This window comes from Nannospalax galili, unplaced genomic scaffold, assembly GCF_000622305.1.
Source record: "Nannospalax galili isolate Female #2095 unplaced genomic scaffold, S.galili_v1.0 scaffold1532, whole genome shotgun sequence".
Lineage (NCBI taxonomy): Eukaryota > Metazoa > Chordata > Mammalia > Rodentia > Spalacidae > Nannospalax > Nannospalax galili.
Window position 1 is genome coordinate 347,827 of NW_008330832.1, and position 8,865 is coordinate 356,691.

Genomic DNA, 8,865 nt, shown 5'->3' on the forward strand with positions numbered 1-8,865 from the left:
GCTGTAGCTGCAGGGCTGAGCCTCAGCAGCAGTGTGGGACAGAGGAAGAGTGGGTATGGAGTCAGAAGATGGTTCTGTGGTATCCTTGAAGGCGTACTGGCTCAAAGCCCAGCTCTGCCTCTTAAGCAAATGGGTTATCCCTCCATGTCTCAGTATAGTGTCCTGGCTTACAAATTAAGGTTAAAAGGGGCAATCTAAGTTGGATGTGGTGACATGCACTTGTAGTCCCAGCACTTAAGAAGCCAGGGTGATAAGATGACAATTTGAAGGTCAGTCTGGGCTAAATATTGGGACCCTGATTCACACAATAAAAACTCCTGGAGTGGAAGATGTGAGACTGAATGAGACAATGAGGGGGTGGGGAGGGTTCCAGGACATCACAGGAAGGTCATCCTCCTTGCATGAAAACTAAGGCTGTTCCAGGCTTCAGCCTGCACAATGGAATCCATGAATGTACTGAGAGATGCCCCTTTCTGGCATCAGGCCCAAGAAACATTTCCATAGATTCAGGAAAATACTTGGAGCATGGGACTTGAGCCAAAGGGGTTGTATTAGAACATTTACAAGCCAATTTGTGCTAGCCAGTTCATTGACTGGGACATTAATACCCTGCAGAAGAAACTATAAGCTCACTTCATGTACTTTTGGAAGCAACCTGGGCTCTAGGCCATGCAGTTCACTTCCTCAGGAAGCTGTCTGCCTGCCTTGCCATTCATGACCTATGTGTGTCATCCTAGTGAGCCCCTCAGTGTCTAAGTAGCTGGACTGTGCTCTCTGAAGGCAGGTAAAAATTCCAATTTTTTTCTCTGCATTCTGAAGCACCAACAAGAAAGTTCAGTCAGAGAAATAGATACTAGTTGGTTTTACTTTCTTTCAACAATTGTTTACTTAGGGGGCCAGAGAGATGGCTCTGTGGTTACAAGAACTTGCTGATCCTGCAGAGGACCTGGGTTCAATTCCCAGCACCCACATAGTGGCTAACAAACATCTGTAACTCAAGCTCCAGGGGAATCCAACGCCCTCTTCTGACTCCACAGGCATTGCACAACACAGGTGCACCTACACACATGTAAATAATACACTCATACACATAAAATAAAAATTTGTTTAAAAGTTGCTTATTTAGAACTGAGGCTGGCCCAGTCAGTAAAGTGCCACACAAGCATGAGGACCTAAGTTTGAATCCTTAGAACCTATGTACAAAGTTAGGCACAGTGGTGTGTATCTGTAATCTTAGTGCTAGGGAGAAAGAGGCAGGAGGACTCTGGAGCTCATTGGCCAACTGGTCTTGCCAAATTGGTAGCTTCAGATTTAATGAGAGATGCTGTCTCAAAAACTAAGGTGAAAAACAATTGAGAAAGACACCCAGTGTTGACCTGTAGCCTCCACCACATCAATGCACATATGCAGACAAACATGAACGTGTACACATCACACACACAAATAATAGAAATTGGAGACACACACACACACTGTTTCTCCCCCTCCTAGCTGCTGGAAACCACAATTCCATTTTGTTTCCAAAAGTTAGGTATTTTTAGGTGCCGCATGTAACAGCTCATGCAGTTGGGTTGTGCATTTCCAGAGGAACCATGTCCTCATCTAAGATGTTCTAGTTCAGACGGAATATAACCACCAGAGGGCAGAAGAACCCCAGGATGCTGCCAGGGTGGAGCATGGAGGCAGCCTCTGAGCCAGATTTCCTGGAAACACTCTCAGCAGGGATCACATATGTAATAGCGCGTCTTCTGTCATATGCTTTTCCTTTGCCTAGTCCTCTCAAAATTTGTCACTTGGCAGCTGCAAAGACTCAGGGCTTGGGAAACTACCAGCAAGTCAGGGCCATAGCCCCCTGTCCATCCACATTTCAGCAGCTGGAGAAGATTTAGATGGAACTGAAGGGAGATGGGAAAGGACATAGCCTGGGAGGGAGCATTCTTTCCAGCAGTGGCCTGCACCCTCATCTGAGGCTGCGGCTCCACGTCACTGGGCTCTCAGCAGACATTAGGGCTGCCACTAAAAGTGAGTACCCTATCTCCAGCAGTGTTGCAAGGAATTGGAAGGCAGGGTAAATAACCTTGACTCCAAAGACTAGTGAGACGTGATTAGGAGGATGCTTGTGGCCAGGCCATGGTGATGCACATCTTTAATCCCAGCCCTAGGGTGGCAGATGCAGGCAGATCTCTATTAGTTCGAGGCCAGCCTAGTCTACATAGCGAGTTCCAGGCCAGCCAGGCTACACAGTGAGACCCTGCCTTATGAAAACAAAAATGATTGTGATGCTGGACTTGGTGATGTATGTTGTTATCCCAGGCAGGAAGATCAGGCCAGCCTTGAATACATAGTAAGTTTGAGGCCAGCCTGGATTACATTAAGAAAGAAGCGGGGGGGGGGGGGGGGGAGAGATGGAAGTCACACAGACAGATAAGAGTGAGAAAGAGAGAAAGGAAAAGAAAAAGGAAAAGAAGGTATATTTCATTCAGTTCAGCATTTGGGCACAGTATTCACAAAATATTTAAAATTGCTGAGAATCGAGAGAAGGTAGAGGAGACCAGTGCAGTGGCTCCATGTTCTAAGGGATATGCACTGTTGAACAACAGATGCTTCCCTGGGAAAAAAAATTAGTTAAAAGTTTTTTTTTTTAAAGCTCTAGTAACCCCTCTAAACACAAGTCATGTATTTTGCAGTCAGAAGCATTTATTCTACCCTAGGAGTTGGTGAATCATGACCCATTGCCTGATTTCATAAGGTGAATAAGCTGGGAATGGATCTTCCATTTTTTGGTGGTCGAAAAAAATCAAGATGAAAATGTGTAATATGTGAAATACACATCAAATTCAAATTTCAGTGTACTCAAATCAACATGGACAGGAACAGAGCTGTAGCGACTGGGCAGAGCCAGTGCAACAGGCCGAGTGACCTGCAAAGCTTAAAGTATTTACTTGTCCGGCTGTTTACAGAAAATGTCTTTTGGTCTCTGATGCAGGGCGTTAAAATGGGAAAGAAAAGGCTTCATGTAAAACCTCCTCTAGTTGGGCTGTGATGAGTGTCTATAATTTCAGCACTCTGGAGGCAAGATAAATACATTTCTTTCTGGTTTATTTTTTGGTTTTGTTTTGGTTCAATTTGGAGAGACAGGCGAGGATATAGAACTCGGAGTCCTGAGTACCCAGTGAGGTCTCCTATGGGCATTTGTGACATGTGAACATCTGTCGGAGCCCGAGTCCATTTCTGGCACAGTGACATGGGGGAAAAAGACAGAGAAAAGCACAGGGCCTCTGGAGGTGACACCAGCCTGTCCCTGACTGTGTCATCTCCAGTCAGTTTCAGGAAAGAGAAGAGTGACCTCAGTCTGAGGTAGGAGACTGGTTCAGTCTGGGTGGCTGAATCTTCTCTGTGCCACCGTGAGGGCCCAGAATCCCTAGTAAGCATTGGGCCAGTGTCCTGTGCCCTCTTAAGGGAGTGGAAGCAATGTTGCAAAGATCAGCCAACACTGCCTAGCCTCATGACTGCACTGTCTCTGGACAAGACTTGTGTTTGCAGTGCTGTGCTGTCAGGAAGGATCATGCTAGCATGCAGCTCCTAGAGGAAGGGCTCATGGAGCAGGGCTTGGACCCCATCTCTCATCTCAGGGCTGCCTCCCCAATGTGCCACACTCAGGCTAGAGAACCTTCCAGGGATTCAGCAAGTTTAATCCCACATTAGAAGCCTAAGGCCTAGGTGTCTGATACCTGGTAGCACAGGCCAGTGATGGTCTTTGGCTTGGCTGTGGCTTGGCTGTCCTGATGGAAAGAAACCGACAGGAAGAGAAAGAAGGAGCAGGCATTAGGAGGAAGCAAAAGCTAGAGCCAGAGTTGGGGAGGACTTAAGAAGAGGGGGAAATAGAGGAGAAAGAAAAACAAAGAAAAAGAAAAGAATAAAAGTAAAAGTTCGACTGGCCTCCTTTTACTGTGAGCTGCCACCTCAATGGGGCCTCTTTTCCACGACAGTAGGTTTTCCTAGAAGGCCAGTCTACAGCTTCTGAATCAGACCTCGGTGACCCACAGTCTCTACGGCTTTGGCAAACCCCAGGTGGGAGCCAGGTGGTGGGTGTGGGTGTGGGTGCTGGCACCTGCCCACATGGGGCACGGAGGGTGCCTCTGGGTAGTCCGCTTATTGCCCTCCCTGTACTGGGGAAGGACTGGGAGTCGTCGGCACCCCGCGGGGGTCAGACCTCTTCTGGCTGTGCGACCCTCAGCACAGGGCACAGTCTCCCACACTCTTCTGCACTCACTGTGGGGAGGATCCGTGTGCAGTTCTAGCCCACGCCTCCACTGGAGCCACCAAGTCGGACAACCATCGACCACTATTTCTCTGTCCTGGGAGTGGCTGGTTCACTCTGCTGCGAGGTGGCCCTGGAAGTCGCTAAGGCCGGGCAGGGGTGAGTGTGGAAACAGAACCAGAGAGGAACGCTAGGGTCCCTGACCGCCAAGAATCGCCTCCCCAGAGAATCCGGAGAACCAGTTATTACCTTTGTTTGTATCTGTTAAACTTGTATTTCAAAAAAAAAAAAATCACACATTTTAAAACAACAAACCCTACAAAACAAAAAAGAACCAATTCCAAAGATCGAATCTGAAAGGGATGCGTCCAACCGCACTGCCATGCAAAACGTGTTGTGACCTCCAAGCTCTCGGGAGTTTGAAAAGATTCAAAACGAAAGTCCACATAGACATCGAAGTTGTCCAAATGAGAAGAGTCACAGTGACCGACTCTTCCACGAAAAAACGACTTAGTTATCCTTAGGGGAGTGTGCGGACCCGGTGATTCTATAACTTGGAGGTTTTGTGCTTTGAAGGCCGGATGGGTGGGACCCGTCCGATCTAGTAAAACGCAGGGGGCAGGCTGTAGCCCACCCGGAGGGTTCAGGCTGTCTCTGCCCAGCGCTGAGCATCTGAGGCCGAAGCTGGCCCCCCAGCAAAAGGCCACCGCCACTGCCACGATGACCAATCCGCCTGGAGTGGAGGGGCAGGCTTAGAGAAAGAAAATGCTAGAGAATATGCCCCATTTTGGGTTCTCCGGCGTTCCTGGGGGAAAAAACGGCCAGGAGCACTCTGGTAGTGCCAGAAGTGTGCGGTTCAGAGCTGGATGTAAACCCAGGTAGGGGCTTGGAACCCACCTAGTCAGGTGGCTGTTTGCTGACAGGACCCAGAAGAGAGGAAAGCATTCTACGAAGCCTCCCTTCCAGCCACCCGCGGCTCCAAATTCATTTTGTTAAGATGTAAACTGCTTACAAGTGGAAGAGGAGACAAAAAGAAACCGTCAGGGTCCAGGGAGGGCTGTAGAGGAACCCCACTTAGAATTCCCCAGACAGTAGTCGCTGATCAGGCTTGAGCTCCATCTGCACGCAGACTCACGGGTCTCTCCCCGCTCAGAGCAGCTTCACAATTCGGTCTCTCCTCAAGGCGCTTGGAAACACTGCAGCTGGAGGGAAGTGGGGTTGCAACCTGCACAGGGTGCTCTGTGGTTCAGCTATGCCTTGGGGTGATTCTTCTCATCTACCTGCCTGAGCTAACTGGAGCCGAGGGGTCCTCCCGGCTCCGGCGGAGCGGTTCACCACTCAAGGATCGCCCCCCCCGCTCCCGCGCACTGGGGAGCTGGCGGCGAGGACCCCCTGCAGCCCAAAATCCCCCGCTGTCGGGCCTCCGGGGAGGGAGGCTGGTCCCGGAGCTGAAGTCACCTTTTCCACTGTGCGCGCCCCTCGGCGAGCGGACAGTTTCCGGGATTTGGGCAGGCGGCAGCCGGAGGCCCTGTGGGTCTCCGCAATTGGGGCTCCGTGGCTGCATCCCTGCTGGGGACTCGCCTTTTTCGGTATCCCGAACGCATAAGAGAGAACCCCTGTCCTTGTTAACCCCTTTCTGGCTTGCCAATACCGTAATTCCTGGACAAAGGAACCCCCACCGCTATTTGTTTGTATTTTTTCGCCTAAAAGGGGTTTATTTGTACATTTGCGTTAGGGTCGTCTGAGAGGTGGGGAGAATGTGGATCTCGGAGAATGAGCCAGGCCTGATCGTCAAGAAGTGCTGTTGGGGGTCGGAGGATGAGGGGGAGTTGGGTGTGGCGTGGCTCTCAGCCCTTGGTGCCAGGCAAAGCCCCTAGCCCTTGGGGCCTCATTGCCCGGGAGGCAGCTCACAGCAGGCATTCGACCTGGGCCACAGGAAATAGTCCTGGCCAGTATCCAAGGAGCTGCAGAGCTAGGGGGTTGGCACCTGTGGAATGGAGTGGGGATGGGGCTGCACATGTCTTTAGACTCCCCACATCTAGAGTTGAGGCCTCCATTCTGAAAATGAGCCCCCCTCTCCTCAACCTGATCTCTAGTGGCTTACCAGCAGCAAAATGGATTTGATGAGTGTGGAGCAACAACATGAGTGGTTGTGGTATCCTCAGATCTCAAATGCCAGGACCCATCTTGAGTAAGTCAGACCTTCTGGCTGAAATTGCATGGGGACACTGTTCAAATAAGGGTGTTTTCCAGGCTAGCTGGGGCTACAGAGAGACTCTATTTCAAAACTTGAAATAAAAAGAGGAGACAGGATGGGGGTGGGGGCTGGTTAGGCCTAACACCCCTCCCCCCCTAGAAACCACCCGAGGCTATACTCTTCTCAAGCACAAGAGGAAGACATGGGATGGGATGGGTGGAAGTAAGGTAAGAACAGAGGCCATAGAAAGTCATTCCTACTCACAGGGGTGCTAGGCCAATCCTTGGCCTCAGTTGTCCTAGAAAGAAAGTGGTTGGACTCCTCATCCAGGGAAGGGTCCTCTACTCATAAAGAGAGGACCCATCTGGGCTTCCTGAGTCCCCAGGAAGCACTGGCTTTCTTTTTTGTCCAAAGAGACGTGGGGTGGCTACTCTCTGTTTCTTTTTTAAATTGTTTTTTATTTATTTATTTAGCCTTTTTGAGACAGGCCTCCCTATAGCCCCAGATGATCTGAAATTCAGTATGTAGACCAGACTGGCCTTGAATTCACAGAGATCACTTGCCTCTGCCTCCCAAGTGCTGAGATTAAAGGCATGTACCACCACACCTGGCTGCCTCTCCACATCTAAGAGGCCTGCTCAGTGTGGACTACAATAACGGGCCCCATGTCATTCTTTCTAAAAGAGCCATTTGCCACCCAACCCTGGGAGTCTGAAGCAACCAAAGGCCACCAAGGCCAAATTCCTTCAGTCCTAATGATCTCAAAGTTCAGAAAAATCACCAAAACAACTGGGTAGCAGTGGCAATGGGCTTTAGGGTCTGGGTCTTAACAGAGCTTCTGGAAACACATTCTTTGTCCTTACCCCAGCCCTTATGAACAAAGAATCCTGGCATCTCTTAGAGTCTCAGACGCCATAGGCCCAGGGTACAGTTTCAGAGGCCCCTCTCAGCAGCTGGAACTGGAGAAATGATACCAACTTGGAGAAGAGTGGGGCTGTGATCAACCCTGTTTCTTATAGGTAAGGACTTACGCTCCATAGAGCGCTCACATGGAAAGTAGGAGTGGCCTAGGACAGTCGTCCAGGAGGTGCTGACTGTCAATGTTGGACAAGGTGGAGACAGGACCCAAGACTCCAGAGCTAGGCGGGCAGGGCAACAGCTCCTCTTCCAATCTCTGGGGGATATGGCCACCTTTCTTGCTATCCTGAGCAGCCCCTGCCAGGCACTGTGGGTACAGAAACCCCTCACCTTCAGCGCCCCCAGTCTTCCTGAAGGCAAGTGCCAGTTTCTCCTCCAGAAGGAAGACCCAGGCCCAGAAAGGAGCAGTGTCAAGCCCAAAGAGGTAAAGGCGGCAGAGAGTTTAGCTTCAGGATGATTTCACCCCAGGGTTTGTGATCCATCACCTAAGGAAGAAGAAAAAGTTCTAAAGGCTCTATCTCAGTCCTTTGGAAGATTTGGGAGCTTAGAGATGGAGTCAGGCCCCCAGACTCTCAAAGCCCCCCATGGTGGGTTGCCTGTCCCCGAATTCACCCAGGAAGTTTTTCTTTTTCTTTTTTTAATGCTCCAAAGCTGAGAAGGGGAGAAGTTTCATCCTGTTCTTGCTCCAGATGGATGGACATAACTCAGATCACAGTGTCTGGAGGTTGCCAAGGAAAATGTGTCCAGGTATCACTTAGACTCGCAATTCAAGCAAATCCTGGCTGAGGGAAACCTTTTCCTCTCAGACCAACTTCAAGAAAAATGAGGCAGGAATGGTAAATTGAGACGGAAGTGGAATTGGAGGAGTCGTGCACAGGTGTGGTTCCCACTCTGCGAGCTACATCCCAGTGCACTGCTGCATCTCAATGAGACAAGCAGCCTAGCGCCCTGCCGGGAGCCAGCTTAGGGCCACCTCTTTCCCAGCTGAGCTGCCGGGCTTTTGCCCCTCCTCCTCCAGACTGTCCCCTTCCCGATTTGCTGGCCTTGCTAGCTGTCCCCCTCTTTATTGTCTCCTCCCTCTGCTCTGCTTGCCCTGTGCCCTCCCGCACGTCAGGGCCCTCAGGCTTTCCCGCCTCGCTGGGTCTCTGCGCACGTCTATGCAGCGTCCTGGGGTTTCCAATTTTGCGTGGTCCTCGCGGTCTGGATCAGGACCCTCTCTCACCTCTGTCTCTCTCTGTCTCTCTCTGTCTCTCTGTCTCTCTCTCTCTCTCGATCCCTCCGTCTCCGATCTCTGCAGGATCGCGTTCCCCGAGCTCTCCTCCGGGGCGTGCGCTCCCCACTTTCTCCCTTGGTCTCGGCACGTTAGCCCCTCTCCCCACAGTTCTCTCCCTCTTTCCTTCCAGTCAGCCTCCCTTCCACCCCGGCGGTCCCTCCCTCCCGCTGGGCCTGGGGGTGGGGGCGGCGGCACGGGGCGGGGCGGGACGGGCGG